Source organism: Sardina pilchardus, chromosome 20 (genome assembly GCF_963854185.1).
Source record: "Sardina pilchardus chromosome 20, fSarPil1.1, whole genome shotgun sequence".
Lineage (NCBI taxonomy): Eukaryota > Metazoa > Chordata > Actinopteri > Clupeiformes > Clupeidae > Sardina > Sardina pilchardus.
In genome coordinates, this window is record NC_085013.1 from 20,980,370 (window position 1) to 20,998,478 (window position 18,109).

An 18,109-nucleotide genomic window follows, 5' to 3' on the forward strand; every position below is an offset into this window, starting at 1 on the left:
CAAAACACCATGCCAATCTCTAGTTATGGTGAAGGGTGTGTGATGATGTGTGGCTACTTTAGTTCCAAAGGTCAAGGGAAATTTATCAGGATGCATAGTATCCTGGATCCATGAAATAAGTGGCCTTTAAAAATCTGCCTGCCCCTATGTTAACCCTTTGTGTTAAATTCCCATAGGGTTACATAGGGGTGCCAATACATTTATTTGTTTATGATACATTATTCATTCACATAGAAAGTTGGTGTCCTTAGAGGTTGGATATTTTCTACTTTTATTACTTAAGGCATTAAGATCAATTTCCAAAAGATGATTTTATATTCCTCTTTTTAGTCAACTTTAACATGGGTGCCAACACTTTCAGCCATGACTGTATTTCACTCAAGTTGAAATTAGGTGAATAAAATGAGTATACAGTAGTTTACTTGACTCCTTAAAGTTATCCCAACACAAACTACACACATAGAAATAACTCAGCTGAATGCCTTATTTACACTTAAGTTAACTTCCCGGGTTTTACAGTGCAGCCAAGCAGTGGTGCTCAGGTAGGCAGCCAACAGAAGGTACTGTACCCAGGGACCATGTCCATGTGCTCAGTCTGGTCAGGGACATCGACACTGCCTGGTCCTGGTCAGGGACATCGACACTGCCTGGTACTGCACTGACTTCCACTTTCCTCACATCCACATATCGTCAGCTCCAAGCACCTGACCTGTTCTCACCAAGCTCCAAGCACCTGACCTCTGTGGTTAAAAGCTGGGGGGAAAGCATGCCATCCTTCATGTCCCTTCTTCTGTTGGCTGCCTATACCCGAGCACCACTGCTTGGATGGGGAAAAATACCTTTGCCATACGACTATTACAAAGTTATTACTACTAACTAACCTCTAATCCTAAAGAACTGAGAGAGCAGTTATGTTTGGGTTGAATTGATAACTATAGTGATATGTCCATTAAACATAATTTGTCACAACCTGGTACATTAATGAAGTCAAATAGCACCATAGACCACCATCTACAGTTCTACATTTTCGCCATAACATTAAAGTATTACAACATGTGCAGCAGTGCACTGTCTCTCCCTACAAGCTTTAAACTTGGCTTGACTCATTCCCATAGACAGGGGTACTGATTGATAGAGGTTTTGGAATGCTATGTTATGTTTCCAATCTGATATTCACTTTGAAAACTGGTTCTCTTTAGGCGGAGATTGCTTTTTTCATGTTCTAGGTCTGTTGTCTCTTATACTGTACAATAAATGTTAATTCTGACACTTCAGCAGACATCCCACGAGTGTTAGCTTTCATTCCATACCATTTTTATCTATATGGTCCTTGTGGTTGTGGAGATATTCAACATTTATCGTTGGCATGTCATGTTGAGCAGGAAACCAAAAAATTGGCCTGAAATTGCTTTGATTTGAAATTGATTTTTTTGGCTTGACAACCACCATAATATCTTACCTATGGGTGTCTTCTAACTAAAAAAATAGGTTGACCGCTTGTACCAAAACATGTCCGCAAAAGTCTTAACGGAAGCCCTTTTCAGAATTGGCCCCCTGACTAATACAATGAATGTAAAGAAATGTGTCAAAAATCACATGTTGTGACCAAAAGGACCATTGTTGAGGCTTTATAAGCACAACTTCAAATGCCACAGTGAAAAGTTATATTAGGCTTTTAGTTAGGCAGCCATGGGGTCACACCTGGTTTTGTCGGTTATTTATTTGATTTTTTTTTGTAGAATCTAGTAGACTAGGGGTACCTCTTTAAGATGTAGAGTTCCCAGTGATATCCCTGGGGTGATTTTGTATAAGCCTTTCTTGTCCAATGTGCTGAATATAAGGCGGAGATTCTACAGGTGAATAGGCTAAAAAAAATAACAAGGCAGCAGATATCACAATGAAACTTCACCAGTTGATTGCTTAAATCAATATGAAAAATAAATGTATTACAAGTTTTCTGCAATTTAGTGTTTGAATATGGGTGGTTGACGTTTTAGGCCGAAAAAAAGTTTTTGAAAAAAAATTCAGATATTATGGATGGGAATCACTTAGTTCTGTTGTACTGACTCTCCCATTCCTAAAATATGTATGATCTTTTAGAATTTGTATTGGAATTCATATTTATTCACTAATGTCTTGTGTTGGTGACTAAAATTGTCATATGGTGTGACATGAAAGTTATTGTGTGTAAAACTATGATGGGGTATATATTTTTTATGTGAGTCAGTGTATCATAATCTTCTATCTTTACTTCATCAAGATCTAGCATTTCCTTGTGGAAATGTATTATATTTTACAGTATATGTATTCATCAATACACAAAGTAAGGCATTTGTCCCCAATCTTTCAATAAACTTTATATTAATTTGGACATATCTTGATACAAAAGAAATAAAATGCATACAATGTTTGCTGACCCTATTTCCTATCTGTTCCATTCAGATTTGTATGATTTAGACTCCCAAAGCCTTTTTATTTTCATAATTTCTTGATGTTTCTTGATGTCACACCAAATGATATGGTGTCACACCATATGATAAATCACACCAAATAACAATCTGTTAACGCAAAAATGTGAATATATGCATTTCACAAACAATAAATCATAGTTTAAGACAAATTTATCACATAAAGGATCACTGTTAAAAACTCAGAACTTTATAAAACAGAATTCCACCAGATATTGTATAGCACTTGGGTAATAGGTGCCACATATTAAATAATAAATGTTAACAAAATGTTAAATATGTTAAAATATGCATAACACTAAACTATTAGTTAAACATATGTTTGAAAAAAACATTATTTATGTAAGAAAATACAGATTATATCATATAGTGTGACAAATAAATCATATGGTGTGACAGCAAAACCCATCACACCATATGATATGGGGTCACTCCATATGAGGTTTCATGCACTTAGCAGAACAATGAGTCTTGTGGCTACATGCTATGACCAAAATCATATGCTTACTTTTACATGGTAACATAGATTTAAAGATAATTTTGACCAAAAAACTATTTACTTTTGAAATTTTCCTGAAAAATGGGTCACACCAAAAGACAGCGAAAAGGGGAACTGAGATAGGAGTGCTGGAAATACTTGATTTATTGAAAGAAATATGAGAGATAACTCACCAGGTAAACTTTCAATGTCCTTCTGAGAAGTTATTATACTTCCTGAATGAAAAAGGACCCCCTTTCCCTAACGGTCTCCACACAATTGCCCATTTAAAAAACATAATTTAAGGTCACACCATATGATATTGATTTTTGGGACAAAATGTTTTTGTTTATGGCTTGTTCAAAAATATTATGCCTGGACTTTAAACACTACAGACTTACAAGTAGACATCTTTGGTATTAATTGTATTTAAGTAATGGGAAAATATATTCATTTGATTTTTTTTAATTCAAAATCAAACTTTATGAAATGGGCTCGGGACAGTCACGCCATATGAGCTTTTCCTGGTTTGGCTGAAAATTTTGAGAAATAGGAATATGACTGGCTTGGATGGTCCATATGTTCATATAAAACAGGTTTTTCTGAACAATATAACCACATTTATTTGCAAATTAGACATTTCTTTACTTAAGTCTGACACTCTGGACCAAAAAAAGGCCATGTCATGTCAACCACCCACATGCAAATTAAGCATGACATTATTAAATACGCAGTCATTTTTGGACCGTCACTCTCAAAGCGTACACTTGGCAGCTACGATTAGAGTCGCTTTTTCAAGTGTTAACTGACCAAGAGAAGAGGCAAATAAATGTTACACAGCTTTTCAACAAATATAGGGCAATGATAAACTTTGAAACTCAAGGAGAACAGCGAATCAACAGTGAACAAAATCTAGCAAGTAGGAGAACGTGGGACTCGGTGCTCAACGCCAAGACCCGCCTTATGTTGCTTCTGATTGGTTTATATTGCGTTTTGCCTTCCGTGGTTGGTTAGATTTAGGCACAAAGGACTGATGGATTGGTTATTGCTGTCAGTCCATTAGAGTTGCTCGAACTACGGCAAGGCAAGACAAGGACCACAGTTTATTATCCTGAAAATAATATACTGAAAGGGGAAAAATAAGCGTGAGAAATGTCAAGTAGCCTATGGCGTGTTGTGTGAGAATGGGTCAAATTGCATGACGCTCAAATGTCACGCTCAATTGGCAGCCCGGTCACATGCATGCATGATTCATGGGTAGCCTATGTTATTTAAAAACGAATATGAAGCGTTTTTCTTTTTAAAATTATGTTAAATTACCAATTTTATTTTTTGGAAGAGAAAAAAAAATGCTTCAGACGAAATTACGGACCCCCTGCAGTATAGAGAATGGGAACGGAAGTTAGCGGCGCAGTGCATTCTGGGACAAAAAGGGCGTTTTCCTCCATTAGGTGAGGCCGCGGCGCGAATTATAAACAAGAAACCTATGGAAACCTATGATATTTCGAACAAGATCGGCTAGCCAAAACAGTAACACTAGATGTAAACATTTAGGCTACTATGCTAAAAACTAGTAGTAGAAGTAGTAATGGACCGTACAGAGACAAGCTCCTGCCAGACGCGAGGAAACGTTATATAGAAAAGATATCTTTGATCGGTAACATGGATCCCTATGACAGACCGTCTGGAGAGTGGACGTGAGACCCTGAAAGTAATACAAAGACACTCCGTTGTTGATTTTTTTTACCTGACGATCGTGGGCACGGACGTTACATCCAACAACACAACAGGTTCGTCCCATGATGTGTGAAAAACAGTGTTAGAAACAGCGAGTTAGCAATGTTTTACGATGTTTACAATGGTACAGCATTGGCAGCAGCGTACAAGTGGCCTCACGTATGTATCCCAGACGCCACCGCGGCGCAACCGCGAAATGTCCGCGACGTCACATTCCCATTCTCTATAGGCCTACCTCCGCAGACCCCCGTTGAATACTGTGCTAAACAAAGAAAATAGCAGATGTAATCTCAAAGATAACAACAAATGGCCCTAGTTAACGTTAATGAATAGGCGTATATTTCTCACAGTATGTTAACCTGTGTTAACTTTGACTAAAAGCCCAATAAATTGTTAAAAATCACCCTATTTTTCCAGCAGTTCATAGTGTAGGGGTATAAGTCACTATTGATAGGATGTTTTTGTCCACGACATCCACGGTTCGAATCCAGCCATTGCTAGGTAGCTAGGCTACATTGTTTCATTTCATTTTTTGCTATTAGCATAACATGTGTCGTATGTGTGATTAATGCTTAGACGAACATGTATTAGACAAACTGGTTATGCTTTCAGCCATATGCTATCCATTATTTTCTCTCACTTGCAAGCATTTTGTGAAAATACAAACTCTAAGGGGCGGAGGCAGAGCAGAACGCATTTAGGAAGTAGGCAGGGCCTTTTTGAATATTCACTGATGTTATGCAAATATCACCAGTTAACATAAAAAACAGTTAAACTAGAACACCTGTACCGGGCACCTCTCACTTTACAAGTCTTGCATCTGATCCTTTAAGGTATTTTAATGCATCGGTAAACATGGGTGGAGTTTCAAGGAAGTTGACATCAGTGGACCTAATCTTCAAATCGAAAGTATTCTAGACATTTCAAACTGCGTCACACTACCAGAAGAGAACATATTATTATGGTGTTGCAGAAAGAGGTAACTTTAAAGGTAGGTAAAGGTGTGTAAGATCTTATGAATATCAAATGTTTTTCCTGACTTCATACTTTACCCGTTTCTAAGGTTGTTACAGTACGTCGGTCATGTTTTTAGCTTGGCCTACACCAAGGACTAGGCCTAAAAGCACAAAATCAAAGTTAATGTGTAAGCTGATAGCCTCGTGTTGTATGATTAACTATCCCACGATTAACTATTATTTGCTATACAGTATGTACTTAGGCAGTTTAATTGTGTTTCCTGACCCTGTGTAGTGTAGCCTACCTTCTGTTTTTTTCCCACCGGTTTCCTGGTCAGCTGCAGGAATTCTTGCAAACAAGTTCTTTTATAGGGATTTGAAGTCATATGTCGTAGATCATGACCAATAATACTCATGCATGTTAAATATAGGCTATGTTTTGCACACTTTAGTAAAGGTGTCAAAGTCAAGGCCACGTCATTTGATGTGGCCCGCGAGAGCTTTAAAGGTCTGATAGGTAGACTGAGTACAGTTGAGACAGTTTTTGCTTTCCCCAGTAGGCTAGGCCTACCACTTGAAAGTTTGACTAAAAAGCCACTGAAAGTAACTGTGTCTTTACATGGTATATCTTTGATCTGTGCACTAAAATAAAACCCAAAGTATATATCCGTAAGTTGTTTAAATTTTTCACAGTGAACTCATAAACACAAGGTGGCATTTTGTCTCAACGTACCCATGCTAATTATATTGAGTACAGTTGAGACAGTAGCATGGTACAGTTGAACATTACATTATATACATTCATAATGCTGGAAGACTGACTAGCCATTCACTGCAAATGTAGCCTACTATAATAACGTCAGCACCCTTTTATATTTAGTTGATCAACCACATAAAACAGTAGCCTATTTAAACTGTGCACTGACGACCATAACAGCCCAAGCATATTTTGAATCGAGAAATAGGCTACTGCTTGTCAATTCAAAACAGTCAGGAATGAATGTAGGATAGGTATTTAGGCTTCAGTCAGTTAGCTACTTTGCTAATGCACAACTTTAAGGCAAAGAATGTAGCCTACAAAGCTTTTTTCAGAAAGATAAAAGAATGAAGATTACGAGGTGTTTCAGGTGGAGAAACGATTTACTTTACACTGTCGCTGTAGCAGCTAATGAGTGTAATGTTATATCTTAAAGTAGTAGCCTGTTCTAAAAGAATGGTTGATATAAGATGCATGGTATAGTTTACAATTGTAAGATTAGGATTGTGAAAAGGAAGAATTTAACTAAGGGATGCCATTGATAAAATACAAGTGTACAGTATGGGATGCCCTTAGTTTGAAAAGTGTGACTAATCACTGTATGGCTTACACTCGTTTAGGGCCTATACCCTTCAGCTCATTCAATTTTAGAAACACAGTTCAGCAAACTTTTATTAATAAAAACTCTTTTGGTAATGTAGTCCATCCATCACAGTTGCTTAGAGTAGGTAAACCACATAAAACAACAATTTGTGATTCAATTCCACTTTCTGTTAACTCTCACGAAAAAAAAAAAAAAAAATTGACCATTGCCTGAAAACATGTCAGGTGATGTGTACGATTCCATTGTATTGGAACATGGTTTGAACAGGTTCTACCAGATTCTCAACTTCCACCCTTATCTTGGAGTGAGATTTCATTGTTACCAGAGGTGAAGGCATAGTGTTTGTTGAAAGAAAGAAAAACAACTTGTTATGCTTTCATTTTGAAACAGCATAAGACGTGCTGGCGTCTGATACTGCTCCATTGGGACATGATCATGGGGCTGTTTCAACCGATACGGGGGGCTAATGTCCAGGAAAAATTAAACAGGAATGTGGGACAAAGTTGTGGGAAGTTAAGCTTATACTGCATGTTGCTTTTGTCCCACATTCCTGTTTCATTTTTCCTGGACATTAGCCCCCCTTATCTCCCTCAACAATGGTAGAATACCTAGATCTTGTTTCTATAGATGCATATTGTAGCTATACCACTATGTTTTAAACCCATGTTATCTGCCTTAATACACAGTTCTCAACCAACTGTTGCAATAACAAACAGGAATACAGTTGAATGTTGCCTGAATGCACCATGTCCATGACCTAAGAGAGTCTTCATGTTTTCCTTTCAAGAGTGACAACAATGGAAACATCTACACCTAGCGAGCTGTCTATGGAGAGTAAGAAGTCAATGTGTCAAGTCTTCATGTGGAGGTTAGCGCACCGTTCCAAAATGTGAATAAACACAACATCTCATAGGAGATTCTTACTGAGAACCAAATAACATTCTCTCTTCTAACACCAAAATACTAAATACGTTGATAAAAAGAGCTGGCTTTGTGCTTGGTGGTACATCTCACATCCACTGCATGAACTGCTGGTCAGACAACAGAGTGTGCTCAGCTGGATGTTGCTTCAACTTCACGGTAATAAGGACCTTTAGAAAGTCATTTCTGTGCATTGTCATATTTACAACAACTCCCTTTTGTACATGGAGAGGAGAGGCAAAGCACAGTTTACAATCAATTGGACACAGACTTTATCCTAGATGTATTTATTTTTACTTGTATGTATGTGATATACTGTATGTTAATATTATTCATGGCAGTGTCTATAAAACATATTAACCCCCTATTGTATATTTTCCCCTTTTATTGCCTTCTTAAATGGCATCTTGGTCAATTTAACTTGGCCTTTTTGTTTTTACAATTATTTACAAAACACACTGTATCTATCTTTCTTTAGTGAACAGAGAAACAGTGACAGTAAAATCATGTGTATTTACTTAAATAGAGAATGGATTAAAAGAAAAAGCAGATATAATCACACACTAAGTCATTTTCCCAAAGCATTGGCTTGTCTCTAGATGTAAATTGTTTAAATTGTAGAGAAGCATGACCTAACAAAGTATGCCATATTTTCATTTTCAGAAGCAAACAAGGAGCATCATCCCATATACCCAGCATCCGGATTTTCGAGGTAGAAGATGACCTCTGCGGAAATCCTGTCATTATCAAGTAAGCTCACTCTGTTTCAAAACATGATTAAACACTACGGGCCAATTGCAATTATATTATTCCTGACCTGATATATGACGTTTTGTCTTTAAAAACATGGCAAAAAAATAAATAAACGATTTTCCAAGGTTATTGACAGTTCTGATTGACAGGACAACAGAAGTAGATATCCATAAATCCCTCTGTACTTTTTCTCCCATCTAATATGTTAACACAATGAAAAAATAAAACAGTTTTGAACCTGGCTTTATCCAAAGCTCAGCTTTTGTGTTTTAAAATGTATGCAAATTAGTGCATATTTAATTAGATAATTACGGTGGCCCTGAAGTGCAAAACACAACACAAATAAGACAACACAACACAAAAAGAGAAAACACAACACAAAAAGAGACAACACAACACAAAAAGTGAAAACACGGCCCCGAAGTGCACAACACAACGGCAAATCACACAACACAACACAAAAAGAGACAACACAACACAAAAAGAGAAAACACAACGGCAAATCACACAACACAACACAAAAAGAGAAAACACAACGGCAAATCACACAACACAACACAAAAAGAGACAACACAACACAAATAAGACAACACAACACAATTAGAGAAACCTCGGCCCCGAAGTGCACAACACAACGGCAAATCACACAACACAACACAAAAAGAGACAACACAACACAATTAAGAGACAACACAACGGAATACCTTCGGGCCACATGAATCGTCGCTGGGACACGTACTAGGCCTACAGCCCGCAGAAAATAGCATGCTGGGTCTTCACATGTCCATAAGAACCCACAGTAATGGAATATCCACGTTGTGTTTCATTCATAATATGTTTGGTGTATAATCCAACTCATACAAAAGCAACAAGTTCGAAACAAATCATCAGAAATCAGGAAGTAAAACAGCTTGTAACTCTGTCACCGTTCTAGATACCGTCATATACCATATATGGTCATTTTTTGTGAGATCCCCCTAGTTACCGTGGTAGCTACCACACATCAGAGCGATGGCTTTGCCCCACATGTCTTTCTGCGACGAGATATTCAAAACCGGAGGAGATTGGGCAAGAGAGCTGTCAATCAGGCTCCCCAAAAATCTCCAGAATATTAGCTTTCTTTTGACACCAATATTATGCTTCTACTCAAAGGGGTTCTTGTGTAAGAGTTTTATTGTCAGTAGCCTATGCACCATTAAATCTTCGAATTATTTCAGCCTGCATGTCTCTTTAAATCTTTTAATGAATGTTACGAGGACTTTACTAGGGTTTATAAAGTAAAGTCGCATATCACTGAAATCGTCTACCCCTTGGCTTCAACATTATCCGGTTTTCAATAACGAGGCATGTGGCTGACTAGTGCTGTCGTCATTCAAAGCTAGGGAGCCTGATTGACAGCTCTCTTGCCCAATCTCCTCCGGTTTTGAATATCTCGTCGCAGAAAGACATGTGTGGCAAAGCCATCGCTCTGATGTGTGGTAGGCTAGCTACCACGGTAACTAGGGGGATCTCACAAAAAAAATACCATATATGGTATATGACGGTATCTAGAACGGTGACAGAGTTACAAGCTGTTTTACTTCCTGATTTCTGATGATTTGTTTCGAACTTGTTGCTTTTGTATGAGTTGGATTATACACCAAACATATTATGAATAAAACACAACGTGGATATTCCATTACTGTGGGTTCTTATGGACATGTGAAGACCCAGCATGCTATTTTCTGCGGGCTGTAGGCCTACGTAGGCTACGTGTCCCAGCGACGATTCATGTGGCCCGAAGGTATTCCGTGTTGTCTCTTAATTGTGTTGTGTTGTCTCTTTTTGTGTTGTGTTGTGCGATTTGCCGTTGTGTTGTGCACTTCGGGGCCGAGGTTTCTCTAATTGTGTTGTGTTGTCTTATTTGTGTTGTGTTTTCTCTTTTTGTGTTGTGTTGTGTGATTTGCCGTTGTGTTTTCTCTTTTTGTGTTGTGTTGTCTCTTTTTGTGTTGTGTTGTGTGATTTGCCGTTGTGTTTTCTCTTTTTGTGTTGTGTTGTGTGATTTGCCGTTGTGTTTTCTCTTTTTGTGTTGTGTTGTCTCTTTTTGTGTTGTGTTGTCTCTTTTTGTGTTGTGTTGTGTGATTTGCCGTTGTGTTTTCTCTTTTTGTGTTGTGTTGTCTCTTTTTGTGTTGTGTTGTGTGATTTGCCGTTGTGTTGTGCACTTCGAGGCCGTTTTTTCTCTTCTTTGTGTTGCGTTGTCTCTTTTTGTGTTGTGTTGTGCACTTTGGGGCCGTGATTTCTCTCTTTGTGTTGTGTTGTCTTATTTGTGTTGTGTTGTCTTATTTGTGTTGTGTTTTGCACTTCAGGGCCACCGTAGATAATGCATAATTTGCATATTTAAACATTAAATTACAGAACACATTTTTTTCTTATGTTAATGTAAGTAATCAACTGGGGAAGTTTCATAGTGATACCTGCTAGTTAAAAATGTTACCCTATTCACCTGTAGTGTACAGTATTGCCTTACAATGAAATATACAATATCAGAAAAATAAGGTTAAAACAGGTAAAAAACATTGAGGGAGTTTAGGAAAGGAATATAATGTCCGCAACAATTACTGAGAAATTAATGAGAAAAAGCAAAGTTTCATCAGGCAAATTGTCAAAAGAAATGGAGACATAATTTTGCTTCATGTTCAATGACCACTGAAGACAGTCCAACCACTCTCCAAAAATTAACATTTCAGTTCCACGGAAACCACATAGGACCCCTGACTATAAAGTAGAATTTGTGCAACCAACACAAACACAATAATTGACCATTATGACTTTCCAAAAAAAAAAAACCCTATGAACTCTATCTCTCACCACTGCTCAGATTAGTATCTACGCCCACAATGACAGCATAGTTCAGGTGCCAATTTCAAAGGTTTACCTCGGTGTACGTAATATGATGCGTTTGTGGGCGGGAGAGGCATTTAGCAGCCTGCTTAAAATGTACACTTTCTTCTGAATTACTGTCTGTAGGTTTTGTAAGACATATTAATTCGTGCACATATATTTTAAAAGCCTTTTTCGGACAATATGAAGTAAATATTCAGTTTTGAAATCAACCTGCAAGTTGCTCTTTAGTTGCTCTTGTCTAACCATCATATAATGGCCAGAAGTTATACTTGGCTAAACTTTTAAAATGTAGCGTACAACTGATACAATCAATGAATCACAGCTGTTTGCTTTGAACACTACAAAGCAACAACTGAGGAAACTAAATTCTGACATTTGAAGAAGACACACCACATGTCGTGCAGAAAATATGCATTACTGTACAACACTGAAGTATGGTACTAGCATAAGTGCTAACGCAACTCAACAGAGTAGAGTTTGCATGAGCCCTCCAAATCAAATAAATGAACAGGTCTAAGGAGCATCTCCTATGAAGGCACTTCACCCCGCCAGGTTGTTCTCAAAATAATGGAGTACAGAATGGAGTGTGCCACTTATGTGCAGCAGTCTACGGATACTAGTCATGTATGCCCTTTGCAATGTGTTGACAAGGGGGAATTGCTTCGATATCAAAACATTACGTGCTTGTGTAACGGCATTTTAATAGACTGATAGCATGCATGCACTTTCTTGACAAAATTAAGCAAGTCCAGTATACAGTACACATTCCTATCCCTCACCCACACTCTCAAGAAAACATTTCATGGGATTACGAAAACTACTTGAGCACTGTAAACTTAAAACTAACACCTAACTAGAATTGGAGTGTTAACTTAAGTTAACTTAGTTCATTATTAATTATTTTTTCAATCAAACTTGCAGGCCTGCTGTTCAGGTTTACAGTTTGGAACCACAACTCCCTTATTTCACGGGAAGATCAAAGTCAATGGAGGAAAGGAGCAACTTCTGAAGTTCTCCTTTCATGTCCAGGTTAGTGTGCTGTTATGGGCAAGTTGACTTCACTGTATTTTCCAGAATGCAACAGATATAAAGTGTACTGTTAGAAGATGCATGGTGTTAATTGACTCCACTAAAGTTCGCCGCAAAACCCACGCAGCTGTGTCGGTGTATTATTTGAAGTGCACAACACAACATAACAGCTAGCTCACTGTTTTCCAAAATGTGATGACACACATCTCGTGTTTCATCAGAGGAGATTCTTACCGAGAGAAAATACTAAATAAAGTTGAAATAAGTTGAAATAGCTTTGTGCTTTGAAGTACACTAGAGCCCTTAAAGTTAATTGTTGAGAGAAGGATGTTGCAAAAACAGGGTTTTTGCAAGTGGAGGTTGCTATGATACAGACTATTATAGAAAGTCATTGCTGCACTGCTATAACAATTTACAATAACTCCCCTTTGTGCTGTGAGAGGAGAGGCAGTGCACTCAGTGCAAGACTATAATATCCTAAATGTATTTTACTTGTATTTATGTGTGTGATGTTTGCTAATATTATTAATTGCTGCTGTAACCCCAGCATTTCCCTTTGGGGAGGAATACATTAACCTATCGATCTACTTACTGTGCATATAAGACATGTTCACCCCTTCTGTTACTTTTATAAATGGTATAAATGGTATCTTGTTTCTCTTTCTACAGATTTTGACAGAGCATGCACTGTTAATTCATAAAAAAAAAAAAAAATAACCCAGCTGCTTGCTTTTGGGAGAGTGACTCATCAGTGGAGCTACAAGATGTCTTGTCAAGGAATTACAAGTGCATGAAAATGTCAAAAATGGGGATTTACATGTAGCATAATTTACAGTATGTTGTTATAAGTCATGTATTTTTAGGGTTGCTTGCTATGGAGGTTAGACATAGTTTAATGGATAGCCTATTGATAGACAAACAGTTTGTGAATTTGTGTTGATAGACAGTTTAAAGCGACACTAAAGCACTTTTCCTCTGTCGTACGCACGCGATTAGTTTATCCAGCAAATAGCAATGTCCACAGACAAGGTAGAGTATGTTGCATGATTTTGTCATTTTTGTGAAAGTATGATGTGTTGCGACATCAAGGCAAGTCAAATTTGTAGTTTCTTATGTCTCGTCTCATCGAACTACAGGTATGCTACCTGATCTGGTAAAGTTACATAATGTGCTGTTATAGCCGATAGAGGGCCGCAAAGTGAATGCAGAAGTGCCGTTCACCCTGTTACGAGTTGATGAACTGCTGAAATTATTTTGGAAACATTATTTTAAGGTATGAAGAACTCTTTAGTGTTTTCCTTCAGTGCGACCTGTTTGTACATACCATCCCGATGTTTTTACGCGCACATTGCGCCTGAAATGAGCGCAAAAACGTTAGTATCTGGCCCTCAGTGTTTTACAATGCAAAAAAAAGGTCAGAACTCGGTGACACTACCAGAAAATGCTCAAGACAGCACTATACACTACTTGTGTATACAGTAGTTAATATACTGTAGGCTACATCTCATCTGTGAACTGAACTATTGCTGTTTAGAATGTATACACTTTATAGACATATCTTTCATGTCATTACACTGTATTGGTTTTGTGCAAGTTGAATTTAATGCCTGTCACTTCAATAGCATGTCAAAAAATTAAACATGCTAAACGTTCTTTTTTTCCTTTGGAAATATTGTTACCAATATTTTTATTGTTAAAACTGGTAGCCTATCATTTTTTGGTTTCACATTTGCTTTTTGCCAACATGAGAAAAGCTGTCGAACATTAACTGACATATTATTGCATTAAAGGAACTGTGAAATGAAACTGTAGGAGTTTACCCTGTCTAAGAACATCATATTCACATAATCTCATAATCTCTGTTTGTTGTGTCAAAGGTATTTTGGATTTTTGTCTGAAAGAGTCTTGCACTTGGATCCTGTGCTGTCTAACCTGATAATTATGGTTTATAGTTCACAAATCTGTGGTGGTCATTGTTTACAGTGTGTGTGTCCTTGTGCAAAACACAAAACCCTGAGTTGTTCCAGGGAGTGTTCCCTGCTATTGGTATCTATGCCGTTTGAATAAAAAAAAAACATCAGCTAATGGAATAAATAAACCAAAAAATATACATGGGGTTATACTGGTTAATGTGCAATATTTGCTTGGGCCATATTGAGCAGTTTTTGCCCTGGATTGGTTAAATAAGATGTGTTCAGGTAATTTACGTAGGATTCCAGGTGTGACACAAGCATTTCTCAATCCCACTCTTGTCTCTTACTCATCTCTCCCTGCTGTCAATCTCCACTGTCCTCTCCAAATGAAGGAAAAAAGCCTAAAAAATATTAGAAGAATTAAAGAATTGTTGTCTTTACCCCTTGGCGCCAATATTCAGTGCTATTTAGCTGTAGCCAGCTTGTGGCTAATTTCAATTGGTTTGTGGTCGGTCATGATCCTACCCGATCAACAACAAATTACATAGTGGAAAAATCAAGCGAGGCAGGTACTGTTGGACATCAGCCACTCAGAGGAGCAGCCGTGGTGTACTGGTTAGCGCATCAGGCTTGTAACCGGAGGGTTGCCGGTTCGATCCCCGACCAGTCCACCACGGCTGAAGTGCCCTTGAGCAAGGCACCTAACCCCTCACTGCTCCCCGCGCGCCGCTGGTTGGGCAGGCAGCTCACTGCTCTGGGTTGTGTGATTCACCTCACTATGTGTTCACTGTATGCTGTGTGTTCACTAATTCGGTGAAATTGGGTTAAATGCAGAGCATGGAATTTCCCTCACGGGATCAAAAAAGTATATATTTAGAGGGGATGCATCCCCTCTATTGAAATCCGGTCGCTTCTTATTAGAGGGGATGCATCCCCTCTATTGAAATCCGGTCGCTTCTTATTACAGTGCATGGAAATGCACTGTATTGTTATTCCTAGGCTTTTTCTTTTTATTATTACAGTGCATGGAAATGCACTGTATTGTTATTCCTAGGCTTTTTCTTTTTATTATTACAGTGCATGGAAATGCACTGTATTGATATTCCTTCGTTTTTTCTTTTTATTATTATTATTATTATTATTATTCTTCCAGGCCCTAATTTGATTTGAACCACTTATCATAGAAACTTGGTTCAAACTTTGTCACGTAGCTCTTGCATCAAATTTTTGGCCTATTACTTTTCATATTTCTACGACTTTTACTTTTTGAGATATTATATAAAAACTAAACTTAATTTTGCCATAGACTTAACATTGGCTTTGTGACATCATAATTAGCTTTTAAAGAAATAGAATGGAATCAACTTTGCCAGTGTTCTCTCACTGACTTCAGCAACTTCAATGGAACTTCTATCTGTGTGTCTCTCCATTGAACTGGATAGCTCACTTGTCATCCCCACTTTCTTTCACTTCTTTTTCTTCACTTCCTTTCACTTTCTCTATCACTCTCTCTATTTCTCCCAATTTCAATAACTTTTCAAAACTATTATTAAAATAACACTTTTTATAGCAAAGCAACCACTATAATTACTTAGTAACAACCTAGTAACCACTTCCACCGTCCTAGTAACCTCTTCCTCTCACTTTCGCTATTCCAATAACATTTTAAACTATATTTAAATGAAACTTCAATGGAATTTCTTCTCTGTGTGTCTCTCCATTGAACTGGATAGCTCACTTGTCATCCCCACTTTCTTTCACTTCTTTTCTTCACTTCCTCTCACTTTCGCTATCTCTCTCTCTTTTAATTTCAATTATCTTTTAAACTATATTATCTCTCTCTTTTAATTTCAATAATCGTTTAAACTATATTATATTTATATTAACACTACAAGCAACCACTATAATTGCCCTATTAAACTAGGCTATATCTGGTAACAATGTTGCGACTACGCCACAGCTGTTCAGGTGTGCGTGCGTTTTGGGTACACCACACTCATTCTCACACGCCTCGCCGATTTTCTTCACTCAGAGCTCTACGTGACACTCTCACCTCCAGCTCGCACTTAAGGTAAGTTTCGCCATTGAATGTTAGCGTTCATAATACAGTTCCGTAAAATTGTTTTCTTAAATTTCATAAAATGTTCCTTATATACGTTTAGAAATTGTCTGTAGCTAGGTGTTAGCGATCTTATTTTAAAGTAACATGAGCTAGTAGTTTTACTAGCTAGCTTTGGACTTCCTGAGCTAGCACTAAGCAGTAAAATTTCTAGCGTCGTCTCTGACTTAATTTGTCTTAAAATGACTACGGTTTCGCTGACTAGCTTGTAAGTACATTACCTGGATACCAATGATTGTAACGTTAACAATTTACTTGCTCGGGAAGAGAATTCTCAGCTTCGTGGTTAGCGTTAGCGTGATGGGTAGGCTGCATAGTACCTGCTAGGTATATCTTCATGAAATGTAGGCTTGTCCTAGCTGACGTTAACGTTCCGACTTCAATGTGCAATGATTGTAGCTAACGTTAACAATTTACTTGATCGGGAAGTGGATTCTCAGCTTCGGTTTACCATCAAGTCATGATTAGCGTCTGCTCTATCTTCATGAAAGGTATAGGCTTGTCCTAGCTACAGCTGGGTGTTCAACCATGTACAGTAAAAGCTTACGTTAACGTTTCGACTTCACTGTGCAGTCGAGTAATGCCTCATTAGCCACACGGGCAATGAATACCGACCTTGGATATGTTACAAGACTAATGTTACAGATGATCTGTTCACTTGTTGGCGTTAATTGAATTAGGCCAGTTATTATATTAGATTATACTGCCACGTGTTTCATTCGTTTCATCTACAACAAATATAGGCTACTTTTAAAAATGCTTTTAACTTATTCTTCACGAGAATAGGATTTATTGCTGGCACTACAGCTCAGTGTTCTTAATAAACGGGAAGTTTCACACTGACGGGCAAAGTGTCAAGTTCATACACTTAACATTATTTGCATTGCTGGGTACATGTAGCAGTGCTTGTTTGTAACTCTTTCTTTTATCTTGTCTTATCTTTTATCTTTTTCCAGACCAGTTGGTGCAGATTTGATTCGCCAGGTAAGACATCTAAAGGCTTTATGAGTTGTCTGTCTGACTCTGAAAGACAGGTCCAAAAGTTTTATGAGTTGTCTGTCTGACTCTGAAAGACAGGTCCAAAGGTTTTATGAGTTGTCTGTCTGACTCTGAAAGACAGGTCTAAAGGTTTTATGAGTTGTCTGTCTGACTCTGAAAGACAGGTCCAAAGGTTTTATGAGTTGTCTGTCTGACTCTGAAAGACAGGTCTAAAGGTTTTATGAGTTGTCTGTCTGACTCTGAAAGACAGGTCTAAAAGGTTCTGTTATTGAGCTACACCCCGCTGAGAAAGGGAACTTTTCTGAACAACAAAGTTTTATGAGTTGTCTGTCTGACTCTGAAAGACAGGTCTAAACGTTTCTTTCTGAAGTGTCTATGAGTTGTCTTTCTGAAGTGCCTGAATAATCTTTTTGAATTATTTGAGTTACCCCTCTGAGTAACAGCTTGTACATCATGGGACGCAAGGGGAAACGCTCTGAGGCTCAGAAAAGA

General features: G+C 37.8%; 1 long non-coding RNA gene across 1 annotated transcript; it reads left to right on the plus strand.

The window, feature by feature from the left end:
* Positions 1 to 5,458: 5,458 nt before the first annotated feature.
* LOC134067699 (uncharacterized) lies at positions 5,459 to 14,392 on the plus strand. Its single transcript, XR_009936543.1, has 5 exons — positions 5,459 to 5,674; positions 7,788 to 7,868; positions 8,585 to 8,671; positions 12,479 to 12,586; positions 13,256 to 14,392. It is a non-coding gene; the product is annotated as an uncharacterized LOC134067699 (long non-coding RNA).
* Positions 14,393 to 18,109: the final 3,717 nt, after the last annotated feature.